General features: G+C 49.0%; 1 pseudogene; it reads left to right on the top strand.

Annotated features, from left to right (window-relative positions):
- Positions 1–87: 87 nt before the first annotated feature.
- Positions 88–26,076, top strand: LOC141927686 (uncharacterized; annotated as a pseudogene).
- The last annotated feature ends 125 nt before the right edge of the window (positions 26,077–26,201 follow it).

The raw sequence follows: 26,201 nt of genomic DNA, 5'->3' as shown, positions 1-26,201 counted from the left end.
TGCAGGGAGTTGCAGAGGTTTGGGGTTTTTTCTTGGGGTGTGGGAACAGTTTCCGTGTGTTACAGACACCCAGTGCCCCCTGCTTAGAGTGACAAACATTCTCCTTCCCATCAGCTCTTCAGTGATGCATTGAACCAGCAGCTGCTCACCAACAGAATTCAGATTTCCTGGGCCAGGTCGCGGGAGAACTGGAGGTAAGAAAGGCTCCACTTCCTGCGCTGCTCCAGAGTCATTCGCAGCTCTGCTCTTTTTTCCCTCGGGGAAAGCAGAGCCTGGGGCAGAGGGTAAAACTCTGCAGGCGTGGGAAGCTTGGCCTTGTGCTGGTGACCCACGGGGTTTGTGTGCTGCTGGTGTCTGGGGTGGAAGGGCTGAGGTGGGGACCCTCTGAAGAGCCCACGCTGCCCCAGACCCAATCTGACAGACCCACAGCAGAGTGCAGCTGTTGCTTTTGTACTTCTCGGCAGCTCTTTGTCCTGATCCTTCCCAGAGCTTTGACCTGCAGGAGGAGGGTGACAGTCTGTGGGGGGAAGAGGAGCTGCCCTGAAGAGAAGCCCCTGTCTGCCTCAGCCCTGCACCCTGGGACTGTTCTTCCCTCTGCTCTGGATCTCTGGGGCTACTCAGAGCTGCCCTTGGCAGAGTGAATCTTCTCAGGCCCCGAGAGCTCTGGGGATGTCATTACTGCAGGTTTCTTCAAGGCAAAGCTGGCCAGGAGAGAGAAGCCATGTTTGGGCCTGCAGGGCAGGGTCCTGCCAAGATGCTTTAATGGTACCTACTGGAGAGAACAATTGCTAAATAACTTTTTGTATAAAGCTTTGAGCTCGCGTGCTGCTGCCCTTCTGTCAGCAGGCAGCCCAGTTACTGTCCAGTGCCAGTCCAGCTGCCAGCCCTCGCCATCGCCTTCACAGCCAGCGCTGCCTCTGCCCATCGTGATCTCTGCTGCAGAGTTTCTGTGGGTTTCCTTCCCCGTTCTGTCAGGGAGCAGCCAGGGCACTGCTGAGCACGGGGGATTTCTCCTTTCAGTGCCCCTAGAGCTGAATCTGGGGGACTCACCCCAGGAGGTTTCTCCCATCATGCAGTTTCAAACTGTGAGTTGCTGTCAGCCATTTACCTTACTTGGCTGTAAGCTTCCCTCAATGTGCAGGGTATGCCCTCACCTACTAGTTAATTCTTGAAGCCTTTTGGCTGTTCCATATGTTTCTTCTTATCTCTGAGGAGAAAATAGCCTCACTCCTCAACCCGTCAAATGGACCCATTGCTCAACTATCAAGATGTGTCCCGATCCCAAAGTGTCAGATGGGTGATTTGTCCCCAGCAAAGATGTCATCTTTCCTGCCGGCTTTTACTGCTGCACCATTAACGTGCTTCAGAAGTGAGTCAGCTGATAAAGATGGTGGTGTGAGTATGATCTCTTTCTTGATCCTTTTGCAGAGATGTGTCTGAGCTGAAGGCAGAGCAGATGAGGCTTTCTGGCTCTGTACTTGTAAACTGCTCCCACCTGAACTCTGGCGTGCAGCTCTGGGAGCCCGTCAGCCTGGGCAGACCTGTCCTAAAGGGTCAGGCACAGCAGCAAGTGGAACAGGAAACAAGCCAGAAGACTTGGGAAGTGATGCCCTTACAAGTCAAGGGGGACCTGGAGAAGAAGGAGCTTCAGGACAGGTGAATGTGTTTTAAACTTTGCTGTTACCAACATTACCTTTTGTGGCTGCTTCTTGGATTCACAGGCGGGCTGTGTTCACGTTTAAAACCCACCCATTCTGCACAGCCTTGTTTCTGTCCCTAGCCAAGCTATGGCCTTCAACAGCACGGGTAGAAAAACACATCTGACCGATAGAAGCTTTTGTAAGACAAGACTGGAAAAGAGATCACAGTGTATTACAGTGTTTTTGCTGTTACCTGATTGTTGGTGAGAAGTTGAGACCAGCATAAAGAGAGCTGTGTCTCTTGTACAGCCCTTGGTACCCCCAGGGCTGTGCAGAGGAGTTGGGAGGGATTTGCCCAGGGCCATCCTAAGCCCCTCTGCACTGACAGTCCCTTACCAGACTGAGTGCAGAAGTCCTTTGGGGCAGGAAGGGCCATTTTGCAACATCAGGCATATTAACCTGTAGAGATGAACGCTGCCTTTGCTGTATTTTCTGGGCTGACCTTTCTCTGCTGTGCTTCTGGGAGCTGCTTAGCTCCTCAGCGGGTGCTGGTGTGCGATGCTTTTGGAATGGCATGTGGACCTTCTCTTCTCAGGGGGACGGAGCTCTCAGCCTTGCTCATACAGTCTCAGAAGCAGAACAAGGAGAAGGAGAAGACAGTGAAAACACTTAACGACACTGTGGAGATTCTAGTATGTTTTACCTTTATTTGGGAGATGGCCCAATGGTTGCTCTCCAGCTTTAGCACAAAGGGGTGTGGTTTCCTCAAGAGAAAGAGCGGTGAGGACGCTGACTGTGTGGGAGCATCAGGCACGTGTGAGTCAGCCCAGGGGCAGGCAGTGGTGGGGGAGCTGCAGACAGTTCCAAGGGTTGCACCAGTGCTATTCTGCCTGTGACTAAATCTCTAGGGATCAGAGTTCCTTGGAATTGACAGCTTCATAGCAGCCTGTGAAAACCAGCTGTTGGTCTTTCTCTTCTTAGTTTTAGCAAAGAAGGAATTCAATAGATGTGGGAAGGGATACACTGGAATCACTAGGGCTGAGGCTGGGAATGCTGCAGAGGGGAGCAGCTCTTCCCCACCCACCCTTTGCTTATTCTATTCTCAGGAAGCAAGTCTGCTAGGGAAAGAATATGAAGCTTCATTGACTAAAAGTGTCAAAGAAGAGAATCTTTCCCTCCAAAAGCTGATAAAAGATATAACAGAGGTGACTACAGAGTTGGGACCACATCCCTGTAATTTGATTTAAAAGTACTTGAGGAAGGCAAACGACTGGCCCAGGGAATAGATAGATGTTTTATACTGTCTGTGTTAACTGCCACTGGCTGTTTAATTATTATACCACTTTTCTGACATCAAACCTGCTCTAACTTCTGAGTTGGCTGTCCTGTGACACTTGAGCTAAGTCACTAGAAGTTTCCGTACCTTTGCCTTTCCCGTAAGGTCTCTATTTGACTGTGCTTTGAGTTGGCTACTTGACATTTGTGTTCTAGTGTTGCCTGGAGGCTTCTCCCACCTCCTTGAGCAATGACTCTGTTGTTCTTTAGATTTTTATAAAAGGTCACAGACTGAATCAATGCACTTGCCAACTCTGCTCCTTCACTCTGCATTCACTGACCGTTATTATCTCCCCAGAATTGCAACTGATCTAACTGTTTAGGGCTAACTTTAGCTTAGTCCTAAACCTCACTCTAGGGAGGGGGGTTTAATCATCAGATGTTTTACACAGCTTCTCACAAAGTCAGTTCTTTCCCCTTATGCAGTCATTTTTATCCTCTTGTGCTACTGCTCAGAATAAACATTAGCTTTTTCATTGCTGTTTTCCAGTATTCATCAGCTTCCTTCTTCCCTGGGTAGCATTAATATTTCCTTTCATTGCTATTTCCAGTGTTGACCTGGTGCTCCTTGTCTCTGTGGCTCTAAGAAGCTGAAGGAGACTAAAGCCATTCATGAGAGCTTCAAGAAACTGAGCGTTCAGGCAGCCTCCAGCCACTTCACACTTGTTTCTTCTTGTTTGTAGTAGCTGTATTCAGAAACCCCTGGAGTACTTGTGACCACAGGGACAAAACTTCTTTGTTGACTGAAGAAATGAGAGAATTGAGTTTTTAATGACTCTAGGGTGAAGTGGGAGAAAAAAAAGGAGAAATAGACAAAGAAAATCAAGCAGAATGAGCAGAGAGTAACAGCTTGATGTGGGCTTTCAGGTGGTGTTAGATGAATGTGCCAGTGTGGTCACTGACAGCTCCCAGCAGGCAGAGTCTATCAACGTCCTCTCTTGTCTGAGCTCCATTGGTGCAGAGCGTGCCTTTGTGTTGGTTCAGGAAGCGCTGGCAAGGAGGAGAGGAGCAGCACAGGTGAGAATTTCTCCTTGCCTTCACCACTGGCCGCAGGCTCAGCTGCTGATGCCTTGCTTATCTTGAAACCTTTCCATTCACTTAGTCAGTTTCTTTCTAGCCATCCCACTCTTGGTACTATATCACCTCACCAGTCTCACCAGCTCTGTGTTCTGATGCTTTTCTCTCTTTGATCTCCACCCCCTCATCACAACTTTTGCCTTCAGGTGAGCTGTCTCGCTGCTTGCTTCTCTCACAGCTATCAGGAGCCATCTTCCCTGCTCCTTATTGCTTGTTTGTGCTTTTCCCTGCCATTCCTTGCAGGCCCCAAAAGAAGAGCTCTCTGCCAGGCAGGACTCTATCAGTTTCCTGCTGCACCAGCACAGGCAGTAGGAGGAGAAGTGCTGGAAGCTGCAGCAAAGCCTCGAGCAACTGGAGCAGGAATGCCAGACGGCCAGCAGCCACCAGCAGCACCTGCAGTCTCTTGTAGAAGCACTCAGAAGGTGAGTGTTCCCTCCTCCTCCTGCGGTCTGGAGGCAATCTGCTTCCAGTTCTGGCAGTTCAGAGCTGTTACGGGCAAAGAACTCGTCTGCCCTCGCCGTGTATGCCCCTGTTTGGCACTTCAGCATCCTCCTGTCACTGCTTTTCCTGCTCTACTGTGAATCCTAAGGCTGTCTTGGAGACTCAGAGCGACGTTGGAATACAAGACGCCTCCCTCTCGATGTGCTGCTTCTCTGAATTCTGTTCTTTGGGGGCCCTTTCCTAGCCACGGCTTCTCAGTGAATGAAGGCAAAAGCCTGCCTGCCTTCCTCTGTCCCTCTCCAGTGACCTTGTGAGGGGAAGGGCAAGTTCTTCCTTACCGTGCTGCCCACAGCGCCAGCCTGGAGTGACTGGAATGGCATCCGTGACTCTTCAGGCCTGTTCATTCTTCTGACTGAGCCTTGTCTCTGCAGTGACCGTGCAAACCTCGAGAAAACCAGGGCAGAGCCACAGCAACAGCTTGAAGAGACTGAGCAAGAAGCCTCGCGTCTGCATCAGAGTAACACTGAGCTGCAGCTGAGGGAAGATGCAGCCCAGGGGGAGAGGGTGGAGCAGCAGCAGAGGGTGGAGAGAGCACGTCGTGACCAGGAGCTCCTGTGAGCATTAAAGCTTCCTCTGGGCAGGGGTGGGTGCTGCCGGACGGTGGGAGGCCCCCCTAAAAGAATGGATTTTGCCTGCTCAGCATGTGTAGCACAGACTGGTGAAGGGAGCCCGTGGGCAGGGCTGGCTCCCTGCTGACACACAGCAGAGGTGCCTCCTTGTACTGTCTTTATGGCCCTTGAAAAAAATCATTCCAAAGCTGACCGGAGTAGTTGATGACAGGCCTAAGGTGAAACAAGAGAGGTTCAGGCTGGATTTAAGGAGAACAAAAAATGGAACCATGAAGGCAATCCTGCAGCAGAACAGGTTGCTCGAAAGGTTGTGCAGATTCCATCCCTGGGAATTTGGAAGCCCCAAGTGGATCGAGCCTTGAGCAACCTGGACTGATCCCATAACTGACCCCAGGTGCTTTGAGGTGAAGATTGGGCTAGAGGCCTCCTGGGGTCCCTGCCAGCCTGAATCATCCTGTCATCTTATGGTTATTGGATTGGAAATTCATACAGATCTCCCCAAATAGATTGCAGGCTCTTTCATCGTTTTGTTGCCGCAGGCAAGAATAATGGAGAGAATGTTAATCTGGACTTTAAAAGTCTGTCTTATGCAAAGAAGAACTTTGGAAAGTCTGGTATCTAATGTATCAAAAAGGAGAGAGAGAGCTAACAGGCAGGAAGCTGTTGAGAGCACCTGAACTTTTTGGAAACCTGTGATTTCTGGAAGCTTGTTTTACTTTCTCAATGATGAATGTTTCACCTGGGTCAAGGACAAAGACTGATACAGCGCTAGGCAGGAAATTACAGCATTCTTTGGGGGTAAATAGAAAGCTGTTGTAAATCGTTCAAACTGCCATATCTCAGAAATGGTATGTAATCTTGGTTTTGGAAATGAGACTGTTTTTACATTAAAGACTTGTTTGTCTTTCCCCTTCTCGTAGGCTGAAGGACTTAGCTGCACTTGAAGAAGAACATTCTTTATTAGAGAGTGACCTGGTAGTTGCGAGAGAGACACTGGAGGAATCGCACCTTCAGAGGGATCTGCTGAGGCAAGAGAAGCATGAGCTTACCATGGCCCTGGAGAAGGTATGGTCACCTTATTCCTAGCAGAACTTGTGGGAGAGGGAGTTGTGATAGCAAGACCAGCACAGGTGCCGTTTCTGTCAGTAGAAGACAGTGACAGTGTTGTTCTCCTCCTTGGAAAAGGGTGATCAGACCACACAGGCTCCTTGGTGCAGTCAGTCCCCACATGGTTATTGGGAGCGCTGGGCTGGGGGTGTGTCAGAGACACCAAAGGGGATCTGGAGTCGCTGCTTAAAGTCAGGGATTTTCTTGTCTTTGCTTTCATGTTGTTCTTTTGTCTCTTCAGGCAGAGCAGTCAGTGGCAGAGTTGAGAGGGGCTCAGAATAAGCCGGGTGCTGAAGGAGCTGATCTACACGTTGCAGCAGCGCACATGAGCAGTGTCAGTGAAGCTCTTGCACTGGATAAAGTGCGACTGAATAAACTTGTGTCGCAGGTGAGCAGTTGCCAAAGATCTTGCCAAGTGTTCGTCTGCAGCTGCTGCTGCTTTTCAGACTTCTTGCCTTCAGACGTATGACTGCCTGAATATGGAAATGTTCCTTTTTCTGTCGAAGCCAAACCTTCTCCATGGTAAATCTCACTGTATTTCATTTCCTCTGTGCTTCTGTGACTGCAGCTGGAGCAAGAGAATGAAGTTCTGTCGGGTAAAGTGGCTGAGCTGGAGAGAGTAAGGATCTCTGACCAGGAGAAGCTGAGCTTGTGTGAAAGAACAAATGAAGAGCTCGGTGCAGAGAAAGCCCACCTGGAGCAGCTGCTGAAGAAAGTGGAGGAGCAACGGGAGGGGCTGCAGGTAGAGCTGAGGATACTGGCAGAGGAGAAGGCAGAAACCAAGAGCAGCTCAGTCAGGTGAGACCAAACACCTGGTGCTTTCCGGGTGGGCTTTTGGCTGCTCGGCTCGGTGAAGCTCAGTCTGTTGGATTCTGGGGTGGTTTTGTCAAGGAGACACTTGGTAGTGCTGGAGGTCAGAAGCTTTGTTTACTGCCTTTTGGAAATGTGTTGGTGGCTGGCAGAGCTGTTCTGCAATTCTCTCAGTTGTCCTCTGCTGCTACAGATGACTTCAGTCCACCTGCCTGTGGTGGCCTCTTTTTTGGCTTTTGATAAGCTGCAGAGAGATGATTTGTCTTGCCCATGAATCTGAGTGAGGCTGCTGCTCTCCCATGTGGCAAAAGAAGCAAACAGCGTAGCTCTTCACCCTTTTTCTGAGTCAAAAAAACCTGGGGTTGCATGTTTCTACTTATGCTTTTTCTTGCGAATCTGCAACTTTCAAAACTCCATTTGTTGGAGCCTGGAGAGTGGAACAAAGCTGCAGGTCAGTGTCTGCTGTCTTGTACTGCTAAGAACGGGAATGAGATCCTGAAATTGTTGAAATTGTATTTTAAGACATACATGCAACTTTGTGGCTGGAAATATGCCTGGGGAAAAAGGACCTGGGGGTGCTGGTCAGCAGCTGGCAGGTTATGAGCTGGCAGTGTGCCCAGGTGGCCAAGAAGGCCAATGGCATCCTGGCTTGTGTCAGAACTAGTGTGGCCAGCAGGACTAGGGCAGGGATTGTCCCCCTGTGCTCAGCACTGGTGAGGCTGCACCTTGAATACTGTGTTCACTTTGGGCCCCTCACTCCAAAAAGGCCATTGAATGAGCGTGTCCAGAGAAGGGCAACGGAGCTGGTGCAGGGTCTGGAGCACAGGTCTGATGGGGAGCGGCTGAGGGAACTGGGGGGGTTTAGTCTGGAGAAGAGGAGGCTGAGGGGAGACCTCATCGCCCTCTACAACTCCCTGAGAGGTTGTAGCAAGGTGGGTGTTGGTCTCTTTTCACATTAACAAGCAATAGGATGAGAGAAAAAGGACTCAGGTTGCACCAGCGGAGGTTTAGGTTGGATATTAGGAAAAATTTCTTCATGGAAAGGGTTGTCAGGCCTTGGAACAGGCTGCCCGGGGAAGTGGTTGAGTCACCATCCCTGGAGGTATTTAAAAGCCATGTTGATGTGGTGCTTAGGGACATGGCTTAGTGGAGGGCTTGGCAGTGTTGGGTTAACAGTTGGACTTGATGATCTTAGAGGTCTTCTCCAACCTAAATGGTTCTATGATTCTGTGAGCTGTTAGAGCCTCTTCAGGCTTTGAGGAAGATGAGAAAGAGGTGATCACACAAGACTCTTCACTCTGGACTAACTGATTTTGATACCCTGGAAAAAGAGCTTGGGAGAATCATGTCGCTGAAGGAGACCAGGGAGTTTGTCATCATTTAAATGTCAGTTTCATAATGTACAATCTTGGATATTATGGGATAACTTTGAGAGAATTGTTTGTTTCTGATGGTCTGTTCTCTGTTAGATGGTCAGTCTTGGAGTCCACGGTATGTGGTGTTATATTGAAGAAAAGCAGAGGTGTTATATTGAAGAAAAAAGCTAAAAAAACATGGTTAATCTTCAAGTTTGAATACCAGCAAGGTATATTAGACAACTTCTTTGTGTAAAACAAGCAAATAGTGTTGTTGACATGAACTACTGTAGGAATAGAGTCTACCATCTCTTTGGCCGCATCAGCCAGACTTCAATAAATCACCCCAAGGGCTGTTTCCCTGCCCAGCATCACCTCATTGCAGCCAATGCACTTGGATCTTTTTCTTTTTTTCCAGAAGGAGAAACCACGTGTATTTTCACTTTCTTCAGCGAGCAAAGTTGCTTTTGCTCAAACTTTTCTGAAAATTTCCAGCACTGGGATAGATTCTGATAGAATTCCAGTTTGCAAGGTGGCAGTTCTGGAAGGTGCCGTATTTTTGCGTGCAAACACGTAGTCTGGTGTATTTATGTTTGCTGTGAAGGGGCTGTGTGGTCCCAGGCAGCCCAGCGTGGCCTTACTCATCACTTCCAAGTTAACAGTCCCAGTGCCTTTTGGCAGCCCAGGGTATTAGCGTGGATGGAGCAGATGCTCTTAAACTTCCAGCCCGCAGTACAGGAGCTCTTTCTCCTCCAGCTGATGCAGAAGTGGCACTGTCTGGCTCTGCACAGAACTCCAGAGAAAGGGCTCTAACTGTCTTTTGTCCTGCTTTCAGGTTTACCGCCAGCAAGAGTCAGCTCGCAGCGGTCTGAGCAGCTGTGCCAGGAGTCCTCTCGCCAGGGGCATGCACTGGCCACGGTGTCCAAAGAGAAGGAGTTCCTGGAGCATGAGAAGGCTGCCCTAGAGGTGCGCCTGGCAGCCCTGCAGTGGGACAGACAAGGCCTGTCAGAGCAGCTGGCAGAGGCCAGGTAAGGGCGGGGAGGAAACCCTAGGCAGGACATTATATAATGGCTGTAATTCTAAAGGTGGTAATCATTCCACGAGGATTTATTGCATCCTGTGTGCTTTTCAAATGTTTTCACCTTCCACAGGCAGAAAATGAAAGAATCTTGAGCAAAATGAAAAAAAGTATACTATGATTTTAACGTTGTTTTCCTGACAGCTCAAACTAGCAAACATCTCCTGGGCCTCGAGCTCAGGTTTATGTCCCCCTGCACATTCCTGTGTGAAGTCCAAAGCAAGGCAGCTTGGCTCTGAATTGAGCAATAATTAAACCCTGCAGGCGTTTACTGAAACTGAAGTTTCTCTCTGGTTTTGGTTTCTTGTTCTATGCATTTGAACATAGATCTGTCCTTATCAAGTAGTTTGGCTGTCGATGGCTGTTCCATGCAGACGTTGTGAGTAGGACACTGCCATCTAGGGTGGAGCCAGAGGCTGGTGCTGCAGATCTCGAGGGCCTTCTGGTTGGAAGGTAACTCTTGTTACTGTGGTGCAGGACCCAGGGCTGGTTACTCCAGCAGCTGGGAAACCTCTTTTGAATCCTCACGTCTCTGAGGATTCTTGCCCATCACTGATGTCTGCGCCCTGTACTCCTTACCACCTGCTGTTTAGAGACAGATGTCGTGGAGAAGTTACACAGAGAAGGAGCAAGATTCTGTCCTTCTGCCTTTCTAAGGTCATATGTGACAAGTTCTGCTCAGAAAAAAAAAATTGAATTGTTTGTCCTCCTTGTAGGTGTTTTTTAGAAGACTCCTGAACTTGCAGAGCTGTACAAATGATGTTTTAGACATTGTTTTTCATGTTTCTTGACTTTTACACTTTATTACTCCAGAGTATGTCGTTAGGATGGCTGATAAACACCCATTTTGACTCAGTGTTTCTTGAGAGCTGCTGCTTCTTCTGAGCTCCAGCTTCTCTTATTTGATCCAGCTGAGTTATGTTTGGTCAGTTATTGGGCTCTTACTAAACTATTAAATGTTCAGCTCCTTTTTAAAAATTTTTTTGAAAAGGGATACATTATTTTTTGAGAAGATAAATTAGTTCTGAAGAACCTTTGACAATAGATAAAAATTCAGCAACTGTTCTTGCCAGATGTTGTTCTCAAGAGCCTTTTGTTGTCACAGTTTTGGACTCTATCTTTTCTGTTCTGTTTTAGAGACTGACTTGTATTTATTCTAAAATGGAGCATATTTGCTTTGGACTGCCAGAGATTGGCACAATCAGAAATATGTGCTTGTTCTCCTTGAAGATACACCCTCCATTGTCCATCCAAGCAGTGAAATTCTACTGCTGTGGTTTTTATGGCACCCCCGTCCTAGTGAGGCAGTGCTGTGTGTTGTGGGAACCTGGCACACGGGGCGCTGTGTTAGATCAGGGAGGTCACTTCAGCTCCTGGTTCCAGAACCCTCGTGTCATACGCAGCAGTTGGTTGAAGTCTGTGGCTGTAAGAATTTGGCTCTGCAGTACTACAGCTTCCATTTTAAAGAGCAACAAGTCACTTGGGCTACTGCCTCCTTAGTTAGCAACACTTAGAGAAAAGCAGCAAGTTTTTCTCTTGAACTTTCAACAGTTGAAACTGAAGGCTGCCCGTCTCTCCTTTCAGTGGTCCTTGTTCAGATAGAATCTAGTTCAGGTTTCTTACGAGTGCTGCTCCAAGCGAGAGATCCTGCTATATCATCTCATGTATTTCTTGAGTCCCTTTTAAATACAAGGAGTCTGGAAAGTTACTTACCTATAGCTACACTGTGAACAGCATTCAAAAAGTCACGCAGGGAAATAGTCTTGTTCTGTCCCCCTGCAGAGCAGCTTGGAAGCGCTGATGAGCTGAGGGCTGTGAGCAGAGCCCGGGCTTTTGCTTGTTGGCCCAGACTCTGGGCACAGCTACCCATGTGTCAGCCAACAGCAATTCCAGATTTGGCCGTTGAGATCAAATTCAGCTGGGCTTTCTGTGTTATGCTGGGTCATAAGCAAAGCCTGGGCATCCCCCGGAGGGGCTGGCATTGCTATTTTAAATGGCAGAAATATGCTTTCTGTATACAAGTTTCCTTGCAACCCATCTTCTGTACTCAGGGGTAGGGATCTTGAATGACTTCTTACTGGAATAACTCTCAGTGGGTGTCAGGAGCAACAAACTCATTTCTCTCTGTACTCACAACTCACAGGTCAGTGAAGGAGATGCTGGAATCCAGCCTGTTTGAAGCTCAGCAGCACTTCTCTCAGCTGGAGATCACCAGGAGTCAGCTGGAAATCCAACTTCACACAGTCACGCAGGCCAAGGAGGTGATACAAGGTGAGAGCCTCCTGTCTCTGGTGATCCCCCTGCTAGGGAAGGTGGTATAAAAATAGCTCTGTGTCCGCAGTGCTTCTGAGGAGTGAAGGAGATGGAGGCAGATCTCTCCTGCACTGGAGTTCAGATGGCGTAAGGTCAGTGAAGTCAGAACCATTGTGTAGACTCTGAATCTTGCCATTTGTCCTGTTTGCAGGGGAAGTGAAGTGCCTTCAGTGTGAGCTGGAAGCAGAGCGATCTCTAATGAGGCAGGAACGGGAAAACATGGCACAACAGCTCCTGCAGACGGAACAGCAGTATAACAATACCCTCAAACTGCAGCAAGCTGATCAGGAAGTCGAAATAAACCAGCTCCTACAAGACCTGGTAGGAAACAATATGCTTCTGAATTCTTCAAGCAAGCTTTGTGGGCTGGCTTTAGAAGAGTAATCACCTGAGTGTGTGAAATGGCAGCAACCATCTGTCATAGGTCACACCTTGCTGACCCCTAACCCCATAACCCTAACCCCCAACCCCTAACACCAACCTCCTACCCCTAGCCCCTAACCCCTAACCCTAACCCCCAGCCCCTAACCCCAGACCCCCAACCCCTAATCCCTGACCCCTCACCCCTACACCTAACCCCTTCCCCTAACCCCTCACCCCAACCCCTAACCCTTACGCCTAATGCTAACTCCTAACCCTGACCCCTGATCCCTAACCCCATCCCTAACCCCAACCCCTAATCCCTACCTCTTACCGCCAGCTCCTAACCCCAACCCCTCCCCCTCCTCCCTACCCCCTAACCCCCAACCCTCCACCCTAACCCCTAATCCTAACCGCTACCCCTAACCCCAACCCCTAGCCCCTAACCCCTTATCCCTAACCCTATCCCCTATTCTCCCTAACCCTAAACCTTGTACTTGAAGGCATGTGAAGACCCCCAGGACTCTGCCAGGACAGTAAAAGCAGCCACAGATTCAGTGTGGGCCTAAGGCGAGTTTAGCTGGAGGTTGGGTGCTCCCCACCCAAAGCCTGGCAGGAAAGGGGTAGGATCTTACAGACTCCTGTCTGCCATGAAGTAGACTCCTCACATTGCTGCCAACTGCAGTCACGGGAACTTTCTTCCTTTCTTTCTGTCCTGTCACCGTCATCAGAGGTGTTATCTCTGGGCTTGACGCATGTGGAACAGGCCCCTTGTTCCTGGTACTTCCGTTCGTGGCCTGTCTTGTGACTGGGGCATCAGGGTACCGGTCTCTTTCTCACCCTGCAGTTCATCTACATCTTTTCACTGATGGAAAGGGATGTGAGCTTTGAAAATAGACTCTAAGAATAGAGAGAAATCCTGAGGAGACAGGTGCTAGGAAACAGGCAGCCATGGAGAGAGGAAGGTAACATCTCCTTTTCATAATGGTTGGACTCAATGTTCTTAAAGGTCTTTCCAACCTAAATGATTCTATGATTCGTCCACCTGCTGACCCACCTTTTAAGTTCCTTGACAGGACGTGATTTATGGAGAGCACAAAGCCATTGTTGTGCACTGTTGAGGTGGGGGGTTGTGAGAGGGATGAAGCTTCACATTTGTTTTGAGGAGCGTGGCTGGGACTTCACCTCGAAGTCTTTCCCTCCACTCCTCAGGCAAGCGAGCAGGAGGGGCATCAGTCAGAGCTGCAGAAGATACTGGAGCAATGGGAAAAAGAGAGGGCAGAGACAGAAGGGGAGCACGAGAAGAAGCTGTTTGATATGAAGCAGAAAGTTGCTACCACGCGAGCTCAACAAGAGGAGGAATGAACCAGAGTCGAAAATGCCAAGCAAGAGGTACAGACTGTGAAAGGAGAATTTGTGTAGCTTTTTTGCAAGGCTAGAGCCGTGGGAGATGTCTGGATGTCGGGCTGTGTGGAGCATGCCCTACATGTTTTCTACATTGAATTTGGTGAGGTGAAAGGCAAGCAGGGTTCTCTTTGGGACTAGGAGTGAGACCTGTCAGAGGAAGCCAGGCAGAAGCATCACCTTTCAGTTGAGATTTTTGTGCTGCTATTGGTTTTTTAAGACTTACCTCAGAGTATCTTCACAGTTCTCTTAACAGTCCTCCTTTGATCTGTACTGATACATGCTTATAACCTTAACTCCATTAAAGACCAAACGGAATTTGTAGGACTGAATCCCCATGAGGATGGGGTTTTTGTCTGGGGGGGACAGGGGGGCATGGCAGGATTGTTGACAAAAGAAAAACAATTTTCAAGACTCCTCTGAAATATTTCTGAGCAGTAAAACAGGGGTGTCTTCTGGGCTGTTTTAAGTCACTTGCTGGTAAGCTGTTTTGTGCCCAGATCTCCTGTGCAACCCTGTCACACAGTGAGAGTCCTCCTTGTGTCCCACCCAAAGTCCTCTTCACGGAGTCTGCCTGGGGACAGCAGTACCCCCAACTGTGTCTACAAGTATTGAAATGCCAGGGCAGTGCTCAGAGATGTCAGTGTGTCCCTGTCATGTCAGTACTTTACCAAAGTCTAATGAGTACCTTAAAAATTAAGTAATTTTCACCAAACCCCACTTGGAATACAGGAGTTTTCTGAAGGAGCTGCTCGCTTCAGCCCTCTGGCAGCCCTGCATTTTCTCTGCTGCTAACTAGGTGTAAAAGTTGCTATTGAAAGACAAACAGGACACAGCAGAAGATGAGGGACACCCTCACCAGCAAGGCGAGACATCTGAGAAGTGCCACACATTTTCCTGTTAGGTGTTAGATGTTTGTTGGAGGTTCAATCACAGGGGGACTGTGGCTGGACCATGTTCATACGGCCAGTCTCACCTAGGAAGCTGTGTCTGCAGGTGGGCAGAGAAGGGCCTGGGAGAGCAGCAACACAGCGCTTTGAGAACGTGTCAGCCCGTCGGTGTTGGAGCCTTGCCACACAAATTCTGTGTGGGAAGTTTAAACCTGTCTTCTCCTTGTTTCTGTGCAGGTCCTGCGAGAAAAGGAGCATGAGAAGAGTGCTTTATTAGAGACACTACTTCAGCCTCAGGGAGAGCTAAGAGAAGCCAACCAGCAGCTGGAGCAGCTCAGGCAGGAGGTGAAAGAGCAGCGCGAGGATGGGCAGGTAAGTCTGACTAGTAGGGTGGGTTGAAGGAACAGGCCGTTGGCAACTGGACGTAAGCTGAGAGAGGCTGAGAGACCCAGGTAACAGAGTGAAGGGCAGTTACAAGGAAATAAAACCTAAGTGCTGTGACTGAGGAGGCAGGGACTGGTGCAGGCACTGAAAGCCCAGAGCCTGATGAGCTCCAGAGAACAGCAACAGGAAGGAAGTGTTACAGTGGAAGCAGAGCTGGGTAGAAAAGCAGAAGTGGCTGAATGAATGTGATTTTGAGACAGAAAGAAGAGAAAGCTGAACCTGATGGCAGGTCCCAGCAGCTTGCTCTCCATTTGTGTTGGCAGAACATCACAGAAAAACTGCAAGCAGAGCTGCAGGAAACTCAGAGTAAGATCAAGGCAGTGGAGAAGAAGCACAAGGAAGAAATCAAAATAATGAAAGAAGAAATTAATGTCCTCCTTCAGCAGAGGGATGCTCTACAAAACCAGGTGAGTGAAACAGCAATAGTTACTCCAGTCATCAACCAGGTGGTCTCTCCCCATGGCAGAGCAGCAGGGGATGGGGTGAGTCCCTCTGGCTGCCATCACTCTCAGCTGGGCTGAAGGAGACTGACCAGTCAGCTGCTGCCCTGGACAGATGGGCTGCTCTTTGTGCCTGTTTGCCAGCACTCATCAGAATGGATTTCTGCTGGCCTGGTACTGCTAGCCTTGTTTTTTAAGGTGCTTTTTCAGATGAACATGGTGACCCACTTAGATTTTTAAACAAGCCAGCTGTATCCATTGTGGATCTGGTATTTTCATGAAAGGGTGAAATTTAAAGTTGTTCTTTCCCTTTCCTCACAGTATATGATATGGCTGATATAGCTGACAGTGGCAAGCTGTAGTCTTTGACTGCTTTGTTGTGTTTTACTTGAGGTGGAAGAGTTGACATCTCAACTAGCAGCCTCCAAAGAGTCCCAGCAAGTGATTGGCCACAAAGCTCAGCAAGATCCGAGTGAGGCACAGGAACTGTCAAGGCAGAAGGTGCTGGAGGTTGTGCACATCCAGAAGATCCTGGAGGAGAAGAGGAGTCAGTGGGAGAAGGTAGAACATCAGAACAAGGAGCTGCAAGTGTGTTTGCAGACTTTGGAGGGGGAAAGGAGTTGATGAGGAGAAGTGGAGCGTCACAACACAGAATTTCAGGCTTCGTTGAAGGTCCTAGAGAATGAAAAAGCCGGGTAAATGAAAGTCTGTGAAACTCTCTGTTCTGCTTAATGGATTCCCTCTTTCAGATCTTCACATATCCAAGTGGCTCTGGCAGCATTTCCTAAAAAGCAGAGTTCTGAACTATCCATGCAGATATGTTTCATTCTCTTGATGTGGTGTTTCATTTTCTTTTAATCCTTCAGTTACAGTGTTTCTGAAGACAGTGGCTTTTGGAGTAGTCCTTTCCTTAAAATGAGGTGGTGTTTTGTTAGGTCAGCATGTTAATGCTGTTAAATGAAACTTTCAGGGGTTTCAAACCTGAAACACACCAAAGGAGGCAGAATGAGCTGCAGTGTAATGAGCTAGATACATCCATCAGCTCTGTCTTGGGTCTAGTAAATTTTAAACATTTGGGATCTGTGTCAGTCTTCCATCCTGATACCTTTGGTTAAAACCATGATTTTGAACTAAGCCAGATTCCCCTCTGAGGCACCCAAGAAATAAGCATGTTTCATATTGCCATCTGTTTCCTCATTCCTCAAAAAATCCCAGCCGGTGTCTGGAAGGGCTTGAGCAGGGTCCCTGCCAGCCTCACCAGTTACAGGTGTTACTGACTGTCCAAGGAAAGCAAGAAAGAAGAGGAAGGGTAGGTAGGGTACTTCACCTGGTAAAGTCTTGCCAGCCTTCAACACACACCTTCATTGAAGAAGAGAAATAAAAGGCCGTGCCCTCTTGCTTCCCCCACGAGGGATCTGGCATGTTATATAAGGATCTGAGTATTTCTTCCAGACCTCCATTACTGCTTCTGGTATCAGCCTTCATTTCTCTAGCTGAAAGTAATATGGGTGCTGCAAGTCTTGTGAAACTGCCCAAAGATCACCTGGCTGTCAGTTGCTGCTGTTCCTACCAGGAAAAGTTAGGGGAAGAAAATGTCTCTTCATTATTGACAAAACCTCTCCCTTGGAGTCTCATTAGTCAAAAGAAAAATTTTCCTCTGCCCTAATGTCTTCATTTCAAGACTTTGTGGTGTTTCTATTCACATTCCCATCTCAAAAAAAATAGGGTATTTAGCCAATAATTCACCTTTCTTCTGTGGATAAAAGTGTAGTGGGCACGTGCTTGGGTGTGGTTGCCAACCTGGCTGAGGACTGAACAAGCAGCCTAGTTGTTCAGACAAACCTCAGCAGACAAATCATTTTTCCCCTGTGGTGGTGGAAGTCCTAAGAGTTTATTAAATGTTATATACCATGTAGTAATGAGTTGCTCTGACTTTCAGGCTGACTCTGTCTCTGGAAGAGAAGGAACTGAGCCTCAAAACCCTGGAAGAAAACAACCTTGCCCAGCACAACAAGGTGTCTCAGCTTCTTTCTGCTCTTCACCAGGCCGAGCAGCTCCATTCAGACCACAGAAGAGAAATACAGGAGCTCAACAACCAGGTGACCTGTGCACTAGCATCCTCTTCTCCAGGGACATAGAATACCACCTTCAGCTTGTAGGCCTCAACTTGTTTTCCCTCCCAACAACATGCACTCCTTCTATGGTCTGCCCAGAGACTGCACACTGAGGCTGGACCTGCTGTGTTCTGCCTGGGCTTTCCCCGGTTCTCTCATGGTTCATGGCATTGAAGACTCCTTTGGAGCTTCTCAGTGTCTCTGTTACAGATGTTGTCCCCAGATGGTGTTTCTGCCTCTGCCAGGCCCTGAGCACTCTGATGAGACAGCATTGGTTATGGCAGTCTGTGGGAGCACTCCCGGCTCGGCCGTTCAGCTGGCATTGGGGAGGTGCCCCATGAAGGATGCCGACTGTCTCCCTTGGCTTCTAATCCCAAGCATCCCTGGCAGCCCCACTCTCCATGCAGGAATGCTTCATCTGCCCCCTCACCCTGCCATCCAGCCCCTCGCACCCTCACACACACAGGAACCTTCATTTCTGAGGTTGGAAAGCACGAAAACCTGACAGTTTGACTGTTCCTTTGGGGACGGGGAAACTTCCTTCAGGCCCCTTAGCCTCCAGGTACCTGTTTGTAGCTTGTTTTGCTCAGTTTGAATCCTTGCCCTCGTGCGTTCTGTTTCCAGCGTGGTTTTTGGCTTGAAGTAATTCCTCCTTGGCCCCTTCTTCTATCCCGCTCTGTTCCTCAGCAGCAGCGCTGTCCCTGAGCGCTGTGCGTCTGTGTTACAGGTGCAGTCACTGCAGGAGGAGGCTGGCCTGGCAGCTCGGGAGGAGCAGCTGCTGCGGGATCTGGAGGAGTCCCAAGCAGGCGAACGGTGCTTGAGGAACTCTCTGCGCATGCTGGAGGCTGAGGTGTCTGAACTGTGTTTGAGGCTCTGTAGCACAGAGAGCAGAGCACAGGCATTGGCCACGGGGTGTCAGCAGGCCAACAGTGCCCCCCGCGAAGCCCGATCCCAGCTGGACAAACTGCACTTGGTTCTCCAGCACACGGTCTGTGACAGCAGAGACTTAGTCCCTTGGAGTTCAGGCAAGTGTGGGGCTGGGTTCACAGGTCTGTAGGCGGGTATAGGGGAGCAGGTGCTGGGGGTGTGGTTCTTTGTAATCCTGATGTGACAGACCTGTCCTGTCAGTTTAGGCTGATTCAAGCCTTGGGAAGTCTTGGAAGCCTGACATCCCTGCAGAGACAAGTCCGTGTTTGTATGTGGAGAAATGACCAGCATCAGAATGAAATAGGGCCCAAGTCCCAGGGCACGTGCGTCCATCCTTGAGGCAGTGCTGACATTAGTGGTCATCAAAATAACGTTAGCCCGGGACACACGTCTTGCTGTAACACGAGCTCTAGGATGACATCAAAGGCACTGCCACCTCCTCCTGTGCATAAAGAGGCCTTGTTTGTTGGAGACCCTTTCGGTTAAAGCTTGCAACAGAATGGCTTCTCTCTCCAGAACAGGGTCATGCCTGAGGCCCAGCTGTTTCCCAGGCCAGGGACCTCCCTGCGGAGCTCACAGTGGACAGAGTGACTGCAGCCCTACGAGACCTGCGTCAGCACCTGGAGTAGATTCAGCAAGATCTGGTAACTTGTGTCTAGTGCACCCAGAAATCCCGTCCTTCTGCTGCACTGAACTGACAAGCAGAGTGCCCAAGCCAGAATGGATGTAAATTCTTGTGGGCCAGGTTGGCTTGCTGCCACGGGGGAAAGGAGAATCCCCATCCCATGTACCATTACTGCCCAGCTGCCCCCTCCCACCTTGGCTGTTTCTGCCTGTGTGTTTGTACCTCTTTGTCTCCCGCCAGCAGTGGCTCTGTGAGGTGATGCTTCTCTTCTTACCTCTTCCAGAAGGATGCAAGGAAGAAGATACAGGACTCGAAGCTGGAGCTGAGCAAGAGGCAAGCTGAGAAGGAGTATTTCAGTGCCTGCCATCAAGAGCTGCAGAAACAGTTGGCTCAAAGCCAGGAAGGTACAACTTCCCTTTTCCAACCCACTGACCCCATCCTGTCTCACCAGTGGGGGTCTCTGATACCACGCAGAGGAAAAATGCAGTGCCCAGAGATGGGAAGAGGAGAAAAACAACAAGCCTGAGACTTATCGATAGAACTACCAGGGAAAGATTTTTGTAGAGAAAGATCCAGTGTCTGGCAGTGCATCTGGCTGTGTGACTGGTGATAATGTGCAGAGGTGGTGCCTTTCAGGTCCCATGTCACTGCTAAGTAGGTGTAGCGTGATGCCTCACAGTATCCTTCTCTGTATGGTCTTTGAAAGCACCAACCTCAAAAAGCCTTGTCTTTATCGACTTCCTTTTCCTCTTACATGGCAGACTCACAGAGCATTAGTTCAGTGTTAAGTTCCTGTGGTATTGCATCCTTCCTTCTGCTGCTTGTCCTCGTTCTCTGGTACCTCGTGCTTCTGCATCCTTCTTACCTGTTTTCTTGCCGACACTGATTTGGTGTCTGAGCTCAGCCATAGAAAACACAATTTTTTACTTCCGTAGCCTTTGGTAACATGTTCATGTTGTGTTTATAAACTGGTTTTCACATGTAGCTAGTTGCCTTTTCCTCTAATCTCCAGGCCATCCCAGAGCCTCCAGGGCTATTGGCCTCTCTCTATTATAGCTGGACAGACATTCCTTCTCCTTTCTCTGTCATTGCTTTCCCAGTCTCCACATCAGAATTGGATTTTTATCTCATTGTCGTGTTTTCCTTGTCCCAGACTACAGGAACAGGGAGGTGTGGGCATTGCTCGTTGCCTCCCCCACAGGCTGTCGCCTGCTCATGTAGAGCCTTTACCTGTTCAATATTTCTTCATGTTCCCTCTCTGAGATGGAACTGCTGATCATTTTTCAGAGAGTTTTCCAGGCCTTAGATCACTGCTTTTTTCTGGAACATTCATAGTTTTTACTACATATGTTACATATGATAAAGCTTATATACTTGAAATTCTGCCATTGGATGGATCCTGCTTGTCCCACTAGTCAGTTCTTTCCATCCTTAGTTCCTGTCTATTAGTTTAGTGTATTAGTTTTAGTCCTGTCTATCTGTAGTCATCCTTGATTCAGGTCTCGGTACTGGTGTGATGTTCAATTGTTTTTTCCTTGCCGTTGTCCTAGTACCACTGAATATTTCCTTTCTTCCTTTTCCTGCCAGTGCACAACATATTCCCCTAGCTTCGTTCTTTTGAACAAATACCAAAGCACATCTTCAAGCACAACATTGACAGATCTGGTTTTTTCTGTAAAGTCTCTTAAGTCTTCCTGGTCAATGAACTGTGTCAGTCAGTCTTCACTTTTGCTTCTTCTTCCTTTTCCTTTAGGACACTGGATCTGACTCTCACCTCCTGTCTCTGCCCGTGTTTCACTGATGTCAGTGCTACCTGCTTCTCACACTGTGGGTGATGTGCTGCCATGCCCTTAGCCCTGCCCTTTCAACACACAGAAGAGCAAGCACATTTTCATATTCTCCTGAACCTTGCCACTCTCATTCTTCTTCTATTCTCTGCCTGGAAGTTTCCTTTATTTATGTGTGCTTTGAAAGTCCTTGTGGGCTTAGGGCCTGGAAAACACAGACAGGCAGGTAAGAAAATGGTGTTTTCTCTGTAGGATGCAAATCAGTTTGGTTTTGCTTTGCTTGTCATCTTCTCCTTCACCTTTCCTGCTGCAGAGACACAGATGGCAGAACACAAGAAGAACTCTCTACAAAGTGCCTTGCAGGAAGGGGCTGCTGCTCTAAAGAAGGAGACTGTGACTCTACATCAAAAGGTGGCGTCTTTGGAAAGGAAACTCGAGACCACCGAGAAGCACAGAAAGGATGTCCTGGTGAGGCTGGCAGATGCCATGAAGAGCCATTTCTTACATATTTTTTGGCCTTCTGTTAATAATTTTAAGGAGCAACTTTTTCCAGTGGAGATCTGATTTTAGGTGGTCTTGTACGAGTGCAGTCCAGATCTGAGAAGGCAGAGAATATGCAAATGCCAACCAAGCTTCCCTCATTTTCCCCTTCCATTCATCATTCCTGTTTCCCAGACTTGCTTTCCTGCCAGGCCAGGTAAGCTGAATTAGCAGGGTCATCACCTTGGGTAAGAGAAGACAGTCCAGAAAGGAGAGATCATTGACATGATCAATATCACAGACTTTGTGGAGAGACCACAGACCACCATAAGAGCAGAAGAATATTGTTTATATCAGTGGCTGTCTTTTAGTTTAACTTTTCCAGTTACATCCCTCTGAATAAGTAGGGAAAGATGCTGTAGTCATATAAAATTCAGTTAAGATTCAGGGTGGTTTTTTTCCTCTATTTTGACGATTTCTCCCCTTGAAGCTTAAGTCAAAGTAATTTTCAAACTTGTCTCTATTTACATTGCATGGTTTGGGCTATTATTTGTGTCCAAATCTGTATTTAGATTTCTAAATATCTGGATCAGAAAAAAGGGGTGAGAATACAAAAGTTTGCTAGTAATAGAAAGCTGTTCAACATTACCACTGAGAGCAGACAGTGGGAAAAAAATAGAGACATTTGAGAAACAAAAGTGCTGAGCCAGATAAATATGTCTGCCTGCAAGGGGACAGCCAGTCCTGATTTGAAACACAGAATGACAGTCTGTGCTCTGACCATCACTCCTTCGAGAGGGCACAGTGCGGTTCTGGAGGATGGTACCATGAAAACACTACACAGTAGAGGTCCAAAAAAACCCCCAACCCCAAAATGGGAAATCAAATGTCAGGGTTGTTCTCTCTTCCCTTCCTCCCTAATAGAGAGAACATCATTGTGCCACTGCCTAGATCATGCTTAGTCTGGACTTTAAATCCTGGCTGCAGTTCTGGTGGCTCCTCCCCAGAAGAACATCCCAGAAGTTCAGAGAAGGGCAAAAAGGCAGATAGGCCAGTGGGACTCTGAGGGAAGAAATAGCCATCCTGCAGAGAATGGTTTCAGAGGGACACGGGCCGGTTTCATCATCTCTGAAGGATTCTAAAGGTGTTTCCCATAAAGATAAAGGAATATATATTCCTACAAATACATGACCTGCTTGGCCAGAGAAGCCATGCTTGCAGTCAGCAGGTTTGCCTGTCTGTATAGCTCCGGCCGGAGACCATTCACCTACTGGAATGTTTTCTGTCAAGCCCAGAACTACTGAAGGAACTATGGAGCTTGCTGTTAAAATTACCTCAGGTGCAAAAGCTGGGGATGGGTAATTGGTTCTCTCTTACCTGGGCAGGCCTAGCCAACATGTTGTGGTTAGGATTTGGCATGGAAAGGAAAGGGCACAATTGAGCGAGAGTAATGTACTAAACTGTGGTGGTTTGACCTTGGCTAAATGCCAGGTACCCACCAAGTTGCTCTATCACTTCCCCCCCTTCCCCTTTTTTTCTCAACAGGGCAAAGAGGGGAAAGAAAATAAGATAGGAAAAAAACCCAACCCTTGTGGGTAAAACAAAAACAGTTTTAATATAAGCAAAACGAAGCAAAGGTCCATGCGCGGAAGCAAAAAAAAAAGAAAACAGATTTATTCTCTACTTCCCATGAACAGGCGATGTCGGGCCTTCTCAGGAAGCAGGGCTCCAATACACGTAGTGGTTGCCTCAGAGGACCAAGGGTGACCCCCACCCCTTCCTCCTTTCTCCCAGCTTTATACTGAGCAGACGTCTCATGGTCTGGAATATCCCTTTGGTCAGTTGGGGTCAGCTGTCCTGGTTGTGTCCCCTCCTAAGATCTTGCCCACCCCGTCCCACTGTGGGGGGGGAAAATGTCGGAAAGAGCCTTGGTGCTGTGTAAGCACCACTCAGCAGTAGCCACAGCACCAGTGTGCTATCAACACCCTGCCAGCTCCCAACATAAAACACAGCACCATGAGGGCTGCTACAGGGGAAAACCAATTCCGGCTCAGCCAGACCCAGTACATAAACTTAGTAGAATCATATCACAATGGCTGAACAGCAGCTGCACTGATGGTGCTTAGAGGATGCTTTCGGAGACTTAGACTTCTGAGGTACAGCTTTTCCAGTGTATTGAAAGGAATTGAATTGATCTCATTGCCTGATCTGGTTAACGGCTTCCTTGTGCATTCAGGACGTCCTTGTGCTGTGGTTCAAAAAGCAAGAAGGCAAATTTGTGTGGATTTCTCCAAGGTGATCTGGAGGAGGGCCCCTAGGGAGAGAGTGTGTTGTCTTGGCCTCTGGACAGGAGGAGAAGGGACTTAGCACTGTCCATGCCTTGGGCTGGTCACTCTCCCAGACTTGTTGATTCTGGCCCTTCCAACCCTGATGTGGCAGCAGCTCACGTAATCCCCTCTCTGTACCCAGCAGGCTGCTGCAGAAGGCGAGCAGCTCTCATGGCTCTCGGAGAAGAGACTCCTGTCACAGCGGCTGGAACGTCTGCAGCAAGCGGTTGCAAGGCTGGAACTTGAGAAGAAGGAGCTGAAGCAACTCATTGCTGAGCTCAGGAGGACTCTTGAGCAGGTAAAACTGGCTTTCACTGCCTCTGCAAAGCCTCACGGTCCTCTGGAACACAACACAATTCCACAGACAGCACTTTGGAGTCCTCTGCTTGTTTCCTTCCCTCTCCCACTTTCCCCTGTGGACACACACTTTGGTATTTTCTCTCTCTTCTCCCACCCCATTGCCTTCACAAATGCACATTCACTCCAGTACCACCCTTCTTGCCCCAGTGTCCCCATACGCACACATGTGTCACTCTCGTGTCAGGAACTGTTTCCTCTTGCTCTTTCTTTTCCATAGTCTACTTCGAGTGCTTTTTGCCCTCGCTGTTCTCTGGTGCAGTTACAGTCTCTGAGCAGAAATCTCCTTGCTGTGATGCCCAGAGGTCCTTTCGCCCCTTGTTTGGTGGCAGCTTTCTGTGACCCTTTCTCCTGTCTGACGTGCAGGTGGAACGTGAACGGAGGAGACTGAAGAGATGTTGTCATTCGCTGCCAGATGCACGAGGATTTTCCCTTTCTGACCAGCACTAGATCCCTGCTTCTAGAGAGGTGAGAACAGAGTCTTACTTGGTGGGAGGAGGGTCTGGCCATACGGAGGAACGATGGCAAATCCCAGTGGCAGCAGCCCCCCAGTATAGACCCAATAGAAGTTGAGTACAGACCATGGCCCTGACCAGACTGGAGACTAAAAAGAAATCCTTGCGTTTTCTTCGCAGGAGGAGTCTCGGGCTCGCCGCAGTCACTGATGAGCTGAGTTGCAGAACCAGGTGAGGAGTAGGAAAGCTCTCATCAAAAGCTGCTGTGCCCGTACTGATGGGCACAACTTTGCACAACTCTACAGCCCGAGTTCTGTCTGGCTGTCAGGAGGTGAGTGCAGCAGTGCTGGGAGGGCCCTGTCAGACACATCTGTTGGCCATGGCGAAACGACATCAGTCACCTGGGTCTAGTCTCTGACTTGCCTAAAGGTCAGGCATGGTGGGAAAGAGATTGGAAGAAATTCCCTTTGCAGAGCTGGCTGTCTGGGTTTCACATCTAGTCTGCTCTCGATGCTTAGCAGATTAGGGTCCCCCTCTTCATCTGGTTTGGCTTTATGTTGACAGACCTTGGTACTGTAATTCAAATGTAGCAGGTTCCATAAGCCACAGAACTCCTTTAGGAATTGCTTCTGTTGTTTGAGTTCACATGCCAAGAGAATATTTTCATATTCCCAGCCTGAGGTTGGGGGTGGCATTCCCATGGGGAACACAGCCCTTGGCAAAGCACGTGTCACTTTGAGAACAGAGGAAAGCCTCTGACCTGAGCTGTTTCCCCCAAAACAGCAAAGCCCCGAGCGCTGCTCCCAGTGCTGGCGTCTCCCACTCTCCAGAGCAGGCAGAGGGCAACATGCCAGAGCTGCTGTGGCTGCACCGCAGGGCAAACCTACTGGGGGGTGGGAGCAGCGGGGTCTGTCCCACCAAAAGCCCAGCAGGCACCACCCCGTGTTGCCAGGAGATGGTAGAGTTTGAGGATTGTCAAGGCCTCGGCAGTCCTCATCGAGTTACACTCTGCTCATTTGTGAAACACTCTAAAGTTAGGAAAAATGAGGGTTTGCTCCCTTTCCGTGTGCTAGCTGTCAGGTTTTTAAGCCAGACCCTGCAGAGCAGTTCTTCACTGCCTGGTGTAACCAGTAGAAACTTGAATTGTTGCTCATCTGAGCTCGGCTCAGGGGACTCTGGGAACCCGCTGCTCCCCGCGGCACAAGGACACAGCGTCGGTCAGGGCTGGAGGTAGAAGGTGCAGCCGGAGCCGTGGAGCTGCGGCTGGGCCTGGCGCTGGGGGCTTGTCTGAGCTCGGCCTTTTGCCTCTTCCAGGCGTCCCTCCTGCAGGCACAGCCAGCACGAGACCCAACAGCCGAGCAGGACTCTGTTGGGTGCTGTGCGAAGAGCAGCCGGGAGCTGTCGGACCTTCCCCCAGAGCTGTCTTGCTCCGTAGCAGCTGGGCTCAGGGAGCCCGAAGCTGCTGTGCTGGGAGCAGAGACTGGGAACCCGGGTCCCCTCCCTGAGCCGCCGTGTCCTGCAGAGGGACAGCTGCAGCATCTCGGGGTTCCTTTCTTGTCTGCCCAGAAATGTGCCATGTTTTGCTGTGGGGAATGGGGGTGCATTAGTTCTGTTGGATTTGGAAGCATCTCCTAGTGACAGAGACTTTAAAAATTATTTTTATAAAAGAAATTTTGCAGGACTGCACTTTTTCACCATTTTTTGTCCCCATCCCTGGGTGTGTTTAAGGGCCGTTTGGATGAGCTGTGGGGGGATGTGGTGTAGGGGAGAACTTTGTAGAGTCAGGCTGAGGGTTGGACTCGATGA

The sequence above is a fragment of the Strix aluco genome, chromosome 10 (assembly GCF_031877795.1).
Source record: "Strix aluco isolate bStrAlu1 chromosome 10, bStrAlu1.hap1, whole genome shotgun sequence".
NCBI classification, from domain to species: domain Eukaryota; kingdom Metazoa; phylum Chordata; class Aves; order Strigiformes; family Strigidae; genus Strix; species Strix aluco.
Note: the sequence above shows the minus strand (reverse complement) of the source record. Positions and strands in the feature narration are given on the sequence as shown.